Source organism: Sus scrofa, chromosome 1, assembly GCF_000003025.6.
Source record: "Sus scrofa isolate TJ Tabasco breed Duroc chromosome 1, Sscrofa11.1, whole genome shotgun sequence".
Classification (NCBI taxonomy): Eukaryota; Metazoa; Chordata; class Mammalia; order Artiodactyla; family Suidae; genus Sus; species Sus scrofa.
The window spans coordinates 124,082,324-124,098,545 of record NC_010443.5 but is presented as its reverse complement, the minus strand read 5'-3'; the positions used below and the strand labels follow the sequence as shown (position 1 = coordinate 124,098,545).

At 40.3% G+C, this 16,222-nt stretch overlaps 1 protein-coding gene across 1 annotated transcript in view; it reads left to right on the top strand.

Annotated features, from left to right (window-relative positions):
- SEMA6D (semaphorin 6D) overlaps positions 1 to 16,222 on the top strand; it is a 598,535-nt gene that overhangs the window by 487,517 nt on the left and 94,796 nt on the right. The gene's annotated exons all lie outside the window — the stretch shown is intronic.

Genomic DNA, 16,222 nt, shown 5'->3' with positions numbered 1-16,222 from the left:
TTCTGCATTTCCTGCTTAGTCTTTCTTCCATCCTCTTAACTTTTCAGGAAGACAGAACAGCAGGTGGGCAAAGAGTAAGACAGTAAGAGCAGCGAGTGAGAGAGAGAGAAAGAGAGAGCGAGCTTAGGCAGTCCCTTTTTAAGAAACGTTTACTCCCAGTGACCAGAAGAACTAGTCATTATTAGATCAGTTTCAGTCTTACAGATGAAGAAACAGCTGTAGGGAAGTAAGTTTGGCAACAATACAGTCAGAGTATCCAAAATAAATTCAGAATTCCAGGGTTCTTCTTATTGTTGGATCATATGTCCTAATTCTTAGAGTGTAAAATATTGCTGTCCTAAAATTCGACGATTGTCATTAATTCTTGGATGGGCCCAGGGGCATGAGAATTCAGATTTTTAAAACATTTATAGTATAGTTTTCAGCCAGCAGTTAAAGGGAATTTTGTGTGACATCTTTTTCTGAACTTAAAAAAATGCATTTGTTTACCGATTCCTGCTCGAATGTTCTGCTCTACCGGTGTTTGCATCTTCATGACGTCATAAGAATGCTGGGAAGGAAAACAAGAAACAGAACTGTCTTCTTCAGGAAGTTGGGCCAGACACATCTCTATGTGTAATGGCCAGTGCCATAAGAAAAATCCCATTTTACCCTTGTGGAACAAGCACCAGCCTGGCTGGGGTAAATTTATGACATTTGAGGGATAATCCTGGGCTGAGTCACCAACTCCTTTGTTTTCATTTAGAAGAACTGGGGAGGCTGCACCTGAGAGAATGCTTTCAAACATGGCAGGTACTGGAGGTTTGTGGCATCTTTCCAAATCCAGAACTGTGTAGGGGGAGCAAGACAGAGACAGGGGTCATAAGCATTTACAACCCTTAGTAGGCAGAGCATGGTAGTGAATGTTTTCTGCTCTTATAAAGTTTTCTTTTCTTGCAGTTACCAAAATGCAGCTAAATTACCCCCACTATGACCCACTTGTGAGAATCCTCTATCCTTTTTGTTCTTGCTCCCTAGTCTGTACAAGTAGAGGTGTGTGTCCATCACATGAACTGCATATGAAGCTTTTTAATGTGGATGCTTTTCAAGTGCTTGAAAAGTAAAGTGCTTTCTAGGTTATAACCATCACCATCATGGCCATAAAGAGTCTTAAATGGCCCCAAAAAACTGCCATGTAGGATGCCCACCCACACTGAGGCTGCCATGCTAGGGCAGAGCCCAAGCTCCTTGGCACTCCAGTCACCAGTCCCAACCAAGCTCAGCCTTAGAGTCGTTGTAGCCTCAACCAACCAGGGGGTGAAGAAGCCTCAGGATGATTTCAGCACTCAGCTACCCAGTCATGTCCAACCTTCAAGTATTTCCACCTGAAGTGTCAAAAATCATGGGGCACATCCAAGCCACCCCCACTGTGCCCTCTCCAAATTCCTGAACCCCAGAATCTATGAGTGTACTAAAGAGTTGGATTATGCCCCTGCATCTTGAGATGGTGTGTTAAAACCAAGAATAACTAGAACAATCACTGTCCTTGTCATTAATTAACTTGTCATTCTGAAGTTTTGATTTTCTGAAGCCCTAAGTGGTTGTGCAGAACACTGAGGGTATTTAAAAACACTGTTCAAACTCAACATAGTCAAATTTTGTCTGGTGCTATAAGCATTCTCTAGAACATCAGGCCTTAGGCTGCAGAGACAGCTGCATGGAGATTGGAGTGGATGATCCCATGAGAACTCACATAGTTCCATAAACTTGACACTGAGGGAGGCATCCAGGGACCCAGTTGGGCAGGCTCCAAGATAGGAAAGTTTTTCCTTCTCTTTTTATTCCCATGTGCTTTTTCTGTTTTCTTTTGTTTTTTTCTTTTTTCTTTTCTTTCTTTTTTTTTTTTGTCTTTTTGCTGTTTCTTGGGCTGTTCCTGCGGCATATGGAGGTTCCCAGGCTAGGGGTCCAATCGGAGCTGTAGCCACCAGCTACGCCAGAGCCACAGCAGCGCTGGATCTGAGCTGCGACTGCGACCTACACCTCAGCTCATGGCAACACTGGATCCTTAACCCACTAAGCAAGGCCAGGGATCGAACCTGCAACCTCATGCTTCCTAGTCGGATTCGTTAACCACTGAGCCACGATGGGAATTCCATGCTTTGTTTTGTTTTGTTTTTTTCTGACATTTAAAAAAATTTTCATTCTTTGCTTTAAAATCTTCTTAAACAAATGCAATTAATTAAAATTTTCATGAAATCTGTTTTGGGAAAATCAAAGCCTTTGTAGTACTACTGCAGAGTATTTCTTGATTACCCAGCTTACTCAAAAATGTCACTGATTCGGAACTCTGCTGACTTTACTTCTCCTGTGATATACTTTGTAGCCTGGACTATACTCTGTAAAAACAATAATCTAAAACAATGCACAGTATTAATGGCTCTGAAATAACTTGGGTCAGTTTGTTCTGTGTCATACTATAAACATCTAGTTGATCTAACATGGGAAAGCATTTGACTAAAACGAAGTCAGACCTATTCCAGCCTGGTGTTGGCCAAACTAATTCCCACTCTGCTGTTTATAACATATACACTATTCCAACAGCTTATGTATAAAGAGCTGGGTAATATATGGGCTCTATTCTGCTCCTAGCTGCTTGCTCTGGTTTCATACGTCTCAGAAATTACAAAATCAATGAGATAAATGCCTCCCTGCCTTCCCTCTGCCTCTCTCTGCAAGCTCCACTTCAAGAAACCCAGAGCTTATTTGCACCTGCGGAGTGAGACCCTTTGCAGATTGAGAAGAAACCATCTCTGCCAGTACCTTAATATCATTGTTCCTTGACCTACTGAATACTTCCCTTTTCCTTACCCCACAGGCCTCTCTCTGCCACCGAAGCTACATCTCTCCCCACCTCCACACCTTGCAGTGAGGTCCTGACCTTTCTGAATGCTGTGTTGCCTCCTCTGCTGAACCCTCCCATCTTGGAGCTCTCCCTCCATCCCCAGGCCTCACCTCCCCCCAGTAAAGGAATCACAGTCCCTCTTTCCTTGTAAGCTCCCTCCTTCTGATCTTCATCATTGTTTATTGTTAAAAAATTCAAAAATGGAAAGCAGAAAAGTTGAAAACAATTGCAGCAAACATCCATATAGATTTGCCAACTGTCTTGTCATTCTTTTTATAGAATGGTTTGAAAGCAAGTTGGGGAGAGTGGTCAGGCCATTTTATCCCAGGCTAATGTGAACACAAGGACATTTTTAAAGAACTGTCTTTCCCTCCACACAAAGGGAATCCTCACTTGGGCCTTTAAACCCCACCACCACCACCACTATTTCTCACACATACATCTTGATTTTAGCATTGTTAACTCCTACTTGGATGGAATTGTTTATAAGGCTTTATTTTCTTAATCATCTGTAAACTCCTAAGGGCAGGGGTCCTTTTTTTTTTTTTTTTTTTTTTTTCCTTACTATTCTCTGTATCATCAGTGCCTGGCCCAATGCCTGGCATATGGTACATATTAAGTCTTCACCAAAAAAACGAATAGCTGAATGAGGATAGCCCTCTCTTGCTGTCCTGTCCCAGGACTCTAAAGTCCCTCATCCCCTTGGGGATCTGCCATGCCTGCTTGACAATCCAGAGACTTCCTTTCCCATTCTCCAGGCTACTCTCCAGAACTTCTGTCACTCTCTTACTGAGCCTTGCTTCTTTTACTATCAAAAGATGACCCAGCCTGTCTCTTCGCACAGATCTGTCAGTTCCTCCCTAGATTTCCTGCTCCTCCTCACCTGTATCTGCCCTTTCCTTCTCTGTTATTTCAGAGAAAGAGATGTCTTTCTCCCTTGGCTGCTTAACACTTGCATCTGTGCTTCATCACCTTCTGTTCTATGTGATGTAGAACAAACTGCCTCGAGGTCAGACCTGGAGTTGAATCCTAGCTCTAACATTTTGCAGCTGTTTCCAGTCATCTCTCTTCTTCCAGAATATGGGAATTAATGTTGTTATCCTAGGTAATCCGAAGTTTCAGTAACTTTATGAAACAACTACCTGTCCCTTTGCCAGTCCGTTTGCACCGAGTCCCCTTCTTGTTTAGTTCCCCAAAGTACTTGGGAGTTCTTGCCCTCATTCCACCTCTTTGAGCCTGTTGCCCCTGCCTTAAATGCCCTAGCACTTCTCCAGCTAGAGATATTCTGCCCATCTTTCAAGATCTTGTTCATCAAGATCTTGCACACTCATTGTGAAGCATTCCTGGAGTATAACCCCCTCCTCTTGAACACTCAGGGGAAAAAAACAGAATTGGTCAATCCCTTCTCTATGCTCTCTTAACCTTCCATAAACACCTTTACCAAATATTCCTTATGTTACATTGTGAACATCTGTTGAGGGCCCATGACATTCACTACTCTGGGAGCTATAGTGTCTTCAACTGTCTTACATACCTATGTGCTAACTCCATCTCCAGGAACATCATATGTTATGTGAGAAGCAATTATTCTTTACATGTCTTGAGTGAGAAGGGTATGGTTTCCAAGTGTCTGTGCTTGCTTGGTGAGCATTGTTCCTGACTGAAGAACCAGGGTGGAAACTCCCGGGAGTCTTAGCTGATGCACAGCAGAGAGCCACTGAGCCATAGGGAAGCCTTGCTTTAATGATGGATTCCTAGCATTGTAGACACCCTTGAAATAATGCCTAGGAAGTTTTCTTTTCTCATGATGAGCACGAGAAAAATCTTCTAAGGGGTGAAAATGGTTAAGGAATTGAAGTTTGAAGAACAAAGGAACCCCCAGTGCATCCTCCCCGTACATACACACACTTCAACACTTAGGAACCTCCTCGCCTTGTTATTTTCTCACTCATTTTTAAATGGCTGCTGTTGAATTCTCAAGTCCAGTGCTTTTCTTGTAGGTATCTGTATTAGTTACCTAGCATTAGCCAATCCTATTTTTTTTCCTAGCGAGAAATATTACACAGTAGTCTTTTATAAGGGTTTTGGTTTCCATTTAATTACTTTCAGTAAGTACATTTTGTAAACCAAGTTAGCATTCCTGAGAAAACAATGGTATTGTCAAGATGATAGCTTTGGGTTTAGATTGTATTTTGATAATAGAATATAGAAAAATATCTTTGTGTTTTTATTCCATTTTCAGAGAAATTGGTGGTGGGTTTTTTCTCTTCTAATTTAAACATTTCCCTGCAGTGTTGATAACTCGAAGCAAATCTCATTATACACAGTGCATAAGAACTAGAAAATGCTGCTGAATTGAGTTGAAAAATGAAACTGAGTAGTTTGAGCTAGATATGATAGCTGTTCCAAAAATTTTAACAATACCTATCATTTGGCTTGTCACCATACTAGGTGATGTAGGTTGTACAAGAGAACTGTCAGAAGTGGCCCTTGCTCTCAAAAATATGTTCAAATGTGGACAGAGGTCAAATTATAAAATAATGCAGTACAGTATTTATTCCTATGGCAAGTGCAGAAAAGGTATAGATGAAATCTACAGGAAATGGCATAATGGAAAACATTTGAGAACTAGAGCAAGACTTAAGCAGGAAAGCAGATAGGACTTGAATAGGTAGGGAAGGGGACTCAGACAAAAGAAAAGAAACCATGATCATAGCTTCGGGGGAACACAGGAATAAATCCCCTGGCTAGAGGAATGGGTCATAGAAGGGATAACATATTTGAGGCTCAGAGATGGAAGCTTAGGTTGATGAAATAAGGCATCTGGACAGCTGGGATCCAGGTAGCACGTGAGCAGGAAAAACAAGTCTTTTACTACTACAAAGGATGGGTTGGAATGGGAGAAGATTGGAGGCAAGAATAGAAGTTTGGAGGCCATTACAATATTTTTAACTTTGAAAACCTGGTGGTGGTAAGCAATAAAACAGTCAAAGAGTTGTGAAAGAAGAGGCTATATGGCTTGGTAACTGGCTATAAAAGGGCAAGCAAGAGAGAAAGAGCTTGAGAGACAGAGTAATATGATTCCAATGCTTACAGGGGAATGGGAAATAGAATAGGAAGTGCTTTGAGGTCAAGCCTGTGTGGGTATGTTTGTAAAAGTAATGACTACTATTTTTTGAGCATTTACTGCTTAGCAGGTAGTCTGTTACCAGTAATAGCAGACATTTACACTGAAGTCCTATGTGCCAGACGCTGTTCTAAGAATGCCACCTGTATCAATTCATAGAAGACTTTGAACACCCTATGTCATATTATTATCATATATAGTCCTTATAATATCTCTATGTGATAGGTTTATCTCCTTATTACTCAGGAGAGAACTGAAGCACAGAGAGGTTGAGTGACTTGCCAAAGGCCCCACACAAAGCCAGGAATCAAAACCGGTACCCTGGCACCAGAGTCTGAACATTTTTTTCTTTTGTCTTTTGTCTTTTTAGGGCTGCACCCGCAGCAAATGGAGGTTCCCAGGCTAGGGGTCGAATGGGAGCCGCAGCTGCCAGCCTACGCCACAGCCACAGCAACAAGGGATTCAAGCCATGTCTGTGACCCACCCCACTGCTCACAGCAAGGTGGGATCCTTCACCTACTGAGTGAGTCCAGGAATCAAACCTGTGTCCTCATGAATACTAGTCAGGTTGTTAACCATGGAGCTATAACAGGAACTCCAGAATCTGAACTCTTAAATTGCTTAGCAGTATAGATGTCTTAACTAATCATACCAGGCAGAGCCCAACAACAGTGAAAAATAGCTTTCCTGATCATTCCTATTTGACATGTCAAAAACTGACTTTTGGAGTTTTCCTTGTGGCTCACTGGGTTAAGAGCCCCTGACCTAGTGTCCTCGAGGATGAGAGTTTGATCTGTGGCCTTACTCAGTGAGTTAAGTATCTGCAAGCTGTAGTATAGGTTGCAGATGCAGCTCAGATCCCATGTCGCTGGGGCTCTGGCTGTGGCTGTGGCCAGCAGCTGTGGCTCCTAGCCCAGGAACTTCCACAGGCTGCAAGCACAGCTGTAAAAAGAAAAAAAAAAAAAAGAAAAAAAAGAAAAAAAAACAACTGACTTTTGGAAAGTGAAGTAGTGGGTGAGATCCCTGTTACTCTATTGACTATAGACCCAAAAAAAGTTATGAAGGAAAAAGCAAAACCAAAAATATATATAAAAGTCAACCATATAGAGATTGAAACCCTGAAAGTAGTGGAAATAGTACAGAATATAGGGTTAAATCCTGAATTTTAAGAAAAATATATGCCAATAATATTTTAATTAACTTGAAATAATTACATTACTAATGTAATTTATTCTATCACCAAGTTTTATTAAAGTGTTTATTGGCAATCCCAAGTACACGTATTAATGATACCAATAAAAACGTTTGGACTAGGTTTTATTTTCCTAATTGCATCAGCTTCTTTTTCTGGTTAAATAATGATAATTATATAACAGCAGTATGAAAATTTCACTCACCCCAAGTTGCTTCTTTTTATTTTTCCACTCGAGGCAATGTATTAATAATTATCAGAATAATTCAGTGCAACATAATAAATATGACCTAATAATATTTAATCACATTAATAATAATGTAAGTGGCAAAAATTAAATGACATTCAGAAATGTTCTTAACAAGTTTAACAAATCAGTTGGGTTATCAGAAAGACAAGGAACTTTTTCAAATGGGATTTTTGTTGCAAGCCAGCTACTTTAGCTTCTGATGCCAGAGGCGGAAAGATCCGTTCTTTCCCTGATTGCTATTGAGAACACAGAAGGACCACTTCTACATGTTTCATCAGGTCCTGAACAGCATATGCCCCCAGCCTGGCAATCTTCCCTACCCCTAAAAACCCTCCAGTGGTCAAATATCCATTTGAGCCACGTCCCCACAATTACTCTTTGCAAAGAGAAAAAAGAACTAAATTATTTTGCAAGAGTAAAATCTGTACCCAATCATAAGAAGCCTGAGGCTAAAAATCTGTTGTATACTTTTTTTTTTTTCCTTTCTGAAATAGTATTAAGCTCAGGCATATATCATTATACAGGAACCACTAGGCTATGAAGGATGAGAAGATACAGCACAATCATCTCTTCACCCACCTCAACTGAAACCTGACAGAAATCAACATGATCTGAGAACATTGCCCCTCCCCTTTTACCCTCTCCAATTAACCCCTGCTTTCCAATGGCTGTCTACCAGAATCCACATCTGGGAATGCTGCTGACACTCCTGTCACACCACGACAGGGCTGGTCCAGAGAGCCTTCAGGGGGGAGATGTCACATTCAACCCAGGGATAAGGTTTGCAGGGAAAGCATGTTTTTTTGATGCAGTAGCAACACCGTAAGCTTCATAAGCAGCCGAAAACCAGACCAGTCTATAGGGCAAAGCTAATTCTGGAACTTGCAGTAAGGTAGGAAAAGAAGGGAGCTATCATGTGGGGATAGTGGAGGTGAAGGGATTAGCACCAAAATAATTGAGAGAAGGATAATGAAGAGAAACCAAAAAGTTAATTTCTAATTTCCCAACCAGACTGATGCCTGCAGAAATGCCCCTCTGCCCACCTAGGAAAACTGGGAGGCACTGTATATAGATAAGAGATCTCTGTGGAAAAAAATCACGCTGTGCTCTGTCCTTTAATGATTCATCTTCGCTGTGCCCTCTGTGCAATTCTTTCTCAAGCTCATTTTTCTATAACACCTCTGCTCCTTATCTCACTGTCTCTCATCTGGTTCCATCTGTGCATCCTGTCCTTTTGACAGTTTCATGTAACTTTGTCCCCAGATACTCTGTAGCTCTCCTGTCATACTGCACAGCCTATAGGACCACCCCGCCTCCACACCAGGCCAGCTCTGGTTCTGGGGACCCCATCCTGGGTAAAGTGTCCCAGAGGTACAATGGCTTAAACCTCTAGAAAGTGAAATCAGGAAAATATGCTCTTGGTGGCAGAAGCATTTCCAAATAAGAACTCAGTGTTATTTTAAAAATCAGTTTTAGGGTAATTTTCAAATCTCTGAAATATCCTCAACCCTGGCTTATTCTCCTGGTAGAATAAGGATAGAGAGTAGCAAACAAGGAAAGAAGTTGGTAGTGGAAAGTACATTTGAATCTTCAGCCACCACCATTGTCATCAGAAGTCACTGATGTTATGTTAAACCCTTGTGATTCTATTTGAAAAAAGCTTAGTTTTGAAAAAGCCTGATTTATGACAAAAACATCATCAATGAACTATTCTTCGATAAAGAGGATAACTTGAAATTCCCACCTACCAGTCATGTTTCCCCCTTGTACTGATGCTTTGACTACCTCAGCTTTCTCTCACCCTGCCATGGCGGCTGGAACAATAAGGTGCTATTGGCCATCACTCAAGATCACTTATTAGACTTTGCCTTTTAGACCAGAATGCTGAATTACGTCTTCAGAAGCAGTATGGGCCAGCCCAAAGCAAGCCTAAAAGGGAGGGATGGCAGCTGGACAAGGCTGCAGCTTTTGTAGTCTCAGAAGGAACTGTGTACAGGAGGATTAAGGCAGAACTAATTATAGGAGCAAAGTATGGAAGTGACACTGTTTTGCAGCTGCCCCTTTGTTGAGGATTCGCAGGGCATCTATACCTCTTCCCTAGCAGAAGTGGGAATTCCTATTATTTGAAGGGTTAGTGCATAATTAGTACCTGCCAAATTCTAGATCTCTTGAAAGACCTCCTGGCTCCATGATCTAAGTGAAAAATGAATGATGGCCCTGCCCATGAGCAAAGAAAACAGGCTGAGTACATATGGCAGCAAATCAACAATGCAAAACACAGAGAAGGATTAAAAGGGGTCTAATCAGGGAGTAACCACAGTATTATAAAGCCTTGTAAAAATGTATCATAGACTTTAGAGTTCCTTGGTGGTACTACAGGTTAAAGATCCAGCATTGTCCTCCTACAAATTCATATGTTGAATCCCTAACCCCCAGCATCTCAGAATGTGATTCCATTTGGAGATAGGGCCTTTAAAGAGGTAATTAAGTTAGAATGAGGTCGTTTGGGTAAGCCCTAATCCATCCTGACTGGTATCCTTAATACAAGAGAAAATTTGGGCACACAGAGAAAAGACTAGGTCAGGACACAGCAGGAAGGCAGCCGTCTACAAGTCAAGGAGAGAGGACTTGGAATAAACCAAACCTGCCAACACCTTGATCTTGAACTTCCAGCCTCTGTAATGTGGAAAGATATATTTCTGTTGTTTAAGTCCCACGAGCTGTGGTATTTTGTAATGATAGTTGTAGGAAACTAATACACTCCCCTCCCTAAGAGGAATTAATATCCATGAGCATTGTGTTTTGCTGTATATGAGAAAAAATCCAAAATAACAACATGCAGGTAATCAAAATGTATCTTGTGTAGCAAGTCTTTGATCATCAGGGCTCAGCTTCCTTCTGTCTTTCTGTTTACAGATACCAGCACTGGCTTCTGTGGTGGTTCCGGGCTCATTTGCTCTCAGAACCATTCTTAACCCTTTCCCTGACCTTCCCTGTGCTGCGGAGAAGCTGGCCTTTGCACTTGCTTTGTTCCTGGGATCATTGGCTTCTGGCCACATTTGAACAATGAGAATCATTGGCCAGGGTTGATGCACAGGAGGAAGGAAGGAAGAAGCTTTTCTGCCTTAGGCTTCCCCTCTGGAGCAGCTGTGTCTCTCTGGGGCTCCAACTCCAGCAGGACAGCTCCACTGTGTTACAGTTTGTGTGCGGTGACTCTACCCTCTGGGCTCCAGCAACCCTGTCTCCCTCTTTTGCTTTCCATGGTGGCACTGGCAGTGACTGCCTACTGTGGCTAATCTCTAGGTCTTCCTCTATTCCAATATCTGTTCCAGTAATTCCTGCTTTGAATTCCGGCAGTGTTCAATACAAAGTATTGCTTTGTTTTTCTGGATAGACCCTGCCTAAAGCAGCTTTTAGCCTTAATATCATCTCATTGTCCAGGCTAGTTAGTGGAGCTCCATCCATCATGTCCATTTCTAGGCTAGAAGAAGGAAATTGAGGAAGAATGAAGAAATCTTACCTCTTGGCTAAGCCAGCTCTTTGAAGCAACCCTTCTGAAAATTGCACACATTTTCTGTACCTTACTGGTCAAAATTTAATCACATGACTACTTCTGGCAGGAAAAAAAAAAAGCTGAGAAAGATTCTATTAACTGATTCTAATTACACTCTGAATAAATTAAGATTCTGTTACCAAAGAAAATAAGAAAGCGAATGTTGGGTGGCAAATGACTGTTTCTGCCATTGCGTCTTTAAAAAATACATTGAGTCCACACTTGATTCCTTTCATAGGAAATTCTATGAAGTCTGATACTTTTAGGGACAGCTACTCTAATATTGGCCATCTGAGGGACCACAGCAAGTTTTCTATACAAGCAGAAGATAGGAAGTTATAATTTGTACAACTTCAGGAATTCTGACGTTAAGTTGTTCCTTCAAACCCAGATTGGCTCTCACTTTGAATTCTGTCCAACAGTTGACAGCTAATTAGATTACCCTGCTAATCCCAAATAGCTGTTCTCAAACAAGCTATTAGTGTGGAATCAAAAAGAAGTGTGGAATCTGAGAAGCAGTGAAAGATAGGGTTCAGATAATCAACATCATTCTATGCAGATGATGTGAATTACATTTTGCGGCATTACAATTTCAATTGCTGGGTTACAAACCACCTCAAAACTTTTATCTTGAAACATTCATTTGTGGGTAGGCTGGACCCAGATGGGGAGTTTTCTCTTGGGGTGTTTCATGGGGTCACAGATGGTGGCTGGGGCTTCACTCTTCTGAAGTTTCGCTGAGCTGGACAGCCAAGAAAAACTCACACTCTTGGCTAGGAGTAGGAGCTGATTATTGGCTGGGAGCTGAGCTGGAGCTGTTGACTATGCTGCCTATATATTACCTCTCCATGTGGCTTGGGATTCTCATGGCAGAACTAGGGCTGGGTTGGGTCCTGAAAGCATTCCTAGAGGTCCAAGAAAAGCTTCTAAGGTACCTCATAACCTGGGTTTACATCTTCCAATGTCACTTTGCTACATTCTTTTTTTAAAAAATTTAACTTTTAAAAACTATATTTGGTTTACAATGTTGTGCCAAATTCTGCTGTACAGTCAAGTGACCCAGTCATACATATATATATACACACACATCCCTTTTCTTGTGTTATCTCTATCATGGTCTATCCCAAAAGACTGAATATAGTTCCCTGTACTGTACAGTAGGACCTCATTACTTATCCATTCTTTTTTTTTTTTTTTTTTGTCTTTTTAGGGCTGCACCCATGGCATATGAAGGTTCCCAGGCTAGTGGTCTAATCGGAGCTACAGCTGCCAGCCTATGCCAGAGCCACAGCAATGCCAGATCTGAGCCGAATCTGTGAACTACACCACAGCTCATGGCAATGCTGGATCCTTAACCCACTGAGTGAGGTCAGGGATCGAACCCCACAACCTCATGGTTCCTAGTAGGATTTGTTTCTGCTGTGCCACGATGGGAACTCCACTTATCCATTCCAAATATACTTGTTTGCATCTGCTAACCCCAATCTTCAAGTCTATCCCACTCCTCCCCTCTCCCCCTTGGCAACCACAAGTCTGTGATTCTGTTTCTATTTTACAGATAGGTTCATTTGTGCCATATTTTAGATTCCACATATTATAATATCATATGATATTTGTCTTCATCTTTCTGACTTACTTCACTTAGTATAAGACTTTGTAGTTGCATCCATGTTGCTACAAATGACATTTTTTGTTCTTTTGTTGGCTGAGTAGTATTCCATTGTATATATGTATCATATCTTCTTAATCCATTCATCTGTCAATGGGCATTTAGGTTTCTTCCACATCTTGGCTATTGTGATTAGCACTGCAGTGAACATAGGGATGCATGTATGTTTTTGAGTTACACTTTTCCCTGGATATATGTCCAGAAGTAGGACTACTACATGGTATGGTAATTCTTTATTTAGTTTCTGAGGAAGATCCATACTGTTCTCCATAGTGGTTGTACCAATTTACATTCCCATCAATAGTGTAGGAGGGTTCCCTTTTCTCCACACCCTCTCTAGCATTTGTTATTTGTGGACTTATTAATGATGGCCATTCTGACTGGTGTGAGATGGTACCTCACTGTAGTTTTGATTGGCATTTTCTCTAATAATTGTCACTCTGCTACATTCTATTGGTCAAGCAAATTCAAGGGGAAAATTAACCTCCATATCTTAGTGGAAGAGTGACAAAAATCTCATTATAGACAAACATGTGGAATAGGGAACTAATGTTATAACATCTTTAGAAAATGCAATATATTACAACTACTAAGAACCAGGAGTTTGGTCTCCATTCCTATGTGACTTTGGTTTAGATGCCTTCCCTCTCTGAACCCCAGGAGCTTTGATTCTTAAATGAGAGAATTGAACAAGATACTTTTTATAGTTTATTCACACTAAAGACATCCAGTGTTTAGCTTTTTGTGAAAAACGACATCTGTAACTATCTGAAAACCAAGAAATAGTTTAAAAGGAAAAGCTTAAATTGCCAGTACTTCTCATAATGTAGCTTTTAGAGAATGTAAGAAATTAGATGATTAAAGATTTTTCACAAAAGCACACCATGTTTGAAAGCTGTACAGCAGCAAAGAAGCATTATAATTCCACTAAATTAAAAGCTTTACTAGAAAAAGGGAGTGTGAAAATGGGGAGTATCCTTTCTCAACAAGAACCACCCTATGAACATTAATTTTCTCCTGCAAATCTCAAAGCATTTGACACATTCACTAGCCTAAGGTTTTACTATTTTCTTTTTATTGGAGAGGCACCACTGGCACAGAGAACATAATTTTATCATAGAAAATCAGAGCTGAAGGGGACCTCAAGGTCATCTTATCCAATGCCATGGTATAGGGCAGAAGGGCACAAATTATGTACACCCACTGAGATCGTAATCTAGAGATTAAATTATTTCCTCAGCATCAAACAATGAGTCAGTGACTGAGCTGTGGCAAGAAGGTGAAGTACCCAACTTTTCAGCCACAGACTAGCAGAGGTTCCTTTCTTAACCACTGATATTCAAAATATGCTTTATGATTTTCAGATGTTTTTCTGTCTTTCCCTCCTTCCTTCCTTTCTTCTTTCCTTTTTTTCCTCCTTCCCTTCCTCTTCCCACCCTTCGTCTCTCCTTCCCTCCCTCTTTTCCTTCCTTCCTCCCTCCCTTCCTCCCATTTTTCCTGTCTGTCTCAGTCCTTTCTTATGGATATGTTATATATCAGGAAATGCTGCTTAAATTGTTTCATGAGAGCTGTACATAAACCATGATACCACTAATTACTGTTGTCCACATTTTACAGCTGAGGGAGATGGAACCCTTGTAAGTGAAGAGACTTGCCGAAACAATATAATGGGAACCAGGAAAGTGTGGCAGATGGCAGTGGTGAAGTACTTTCTGTTCCAGTCCACTTTCTCTTTCCCTTTAGTCGTAATTGTTGTTCTACTGACTAAGGTTTATTAAGTCTTTTCTATGTGTGGGGCTCTGATTTAGGTATTTATTTTTAACATTTTATTTAATCCTACACGTAATTGTGTATCTTGCCTAGAACTTTCTGTCCTTACCCTCAAAGATATGAGGCCAATGGCATACAGGTAGTTACCTAGACACATCAAAAGTTAGATATTTATTGGCAAGGTGAAGCCTTGCTCACTGCTCAGATGACTCAATATAGACCATTGCTAAATGCTGTAATAGAGAAAATATATGCAAAATATACACCTGATAAGGGGTTAATACCTAAAGTATATAAGGACCTTCTTTGACTCAGTAACAGAAAAACGAATAACCTGATTTTAAAACGGGCAAAGAACTTGAATAGACGCTTCTCCAAAGAAGACATACAAATGGCCAACAGATACATGAAAAAAATGCTCCACATCTCTAATCATCAGGGAAATGCAAATCAAAACCACAATGAGATATTACCTCACACTTCTTAGGATGGCCATTATCAGAGAAATAAAATAAAACAGAAACAGAAATCAAGTGTTTGCAAGAATGTGGAGAAAGTAGAACCCTTGTACACTATTAATGGGAATATAAAATGTTACATCATCGATGAAAAATAGTATGGAAGTTCTTGTGAAAAATTAAAATAGAGCAATCATATTATTGAATAATCCAACTTCTGGGTATTTATCTAAAAGAATTAAAGTTAGGTTCTTGAGAGATATTTGCATTCTCATCCTCACTTGCAGCATCATTCAGCTCGCTGAGAGGTGAAAACAACCTAAATGCCCATTGACAGATAAAATGTGGATAAAATGTACATATAATGAACTATTACTCAGCCTTAAAAAGGAAGGAAATCTGACATGTGCTACAACATGAATGAACCTTGAGGACATTAAGCTAAGTGAAATGAGCCTGTCACGGAAGGATAAATAATGCACAATTCCACTTACACAAAGCAATCAGGTTCATAGAAACAGAAAGTAGAATGGTGGTTGTCAGGGGCTGGGAGAAGGGGAAAACAGACTGTTGCTGATAAATGGGTAGAGTTTCAATTACGCAAAGTGAAGAAGTTCTAAAGAACTTCTATCTAACATTGTGCTTATAGGTAATAGTACTGTTTACTGTTAAAGATTTGTTGAGAGGATAGTTCTCATGCTCTGTGCTATATATCACAATAAGAAGGAAAACCATTTGAATGAATGAATAACTGGATAAGTGAATGCCTGCTTCAGACCAGCCTTTGTCACTTAATCACTGTATGACATTGGACATGATATTTAACCTCTCCAATTCTTAGATAGTAATATCTTTTAAAAATTAGTGATGTGAGATTGAAATGAAATGATTTTTAATTGTAAAGTATTATAAAGTTAAAGATAAGTGTATTATTGTTATTATAAATTATATTAGTATTTCTCTACCTGAAGAAGAGATTGTCATGGAGATGTGATTGATGTTGGCAAAATTTTTTGAGCCTAATCGGTAATAAAAGTATTTATCATAAAAAATACTCTCTAAGAAAAAGCTTTTAGGTCTAATGGCCTACTTGTATCAAATAATATTCAATTTTTTAGAAGCCAAGTTTCAGCTCCATATCATTAACCTTACTAAATGTCACTGAGTAAGGCATGATTTAGGGAATATATATAAACCCAAAAGGGTCGAGTTAGCTCTTAGGTTTCTTCCTAGCCAGTTAATATGTCAGAAGACAAGGTGCTACAGCTTGACCCAAACAGTGCCATTCTTATATCAGTTATGCCTGCAATACTCCCATCATT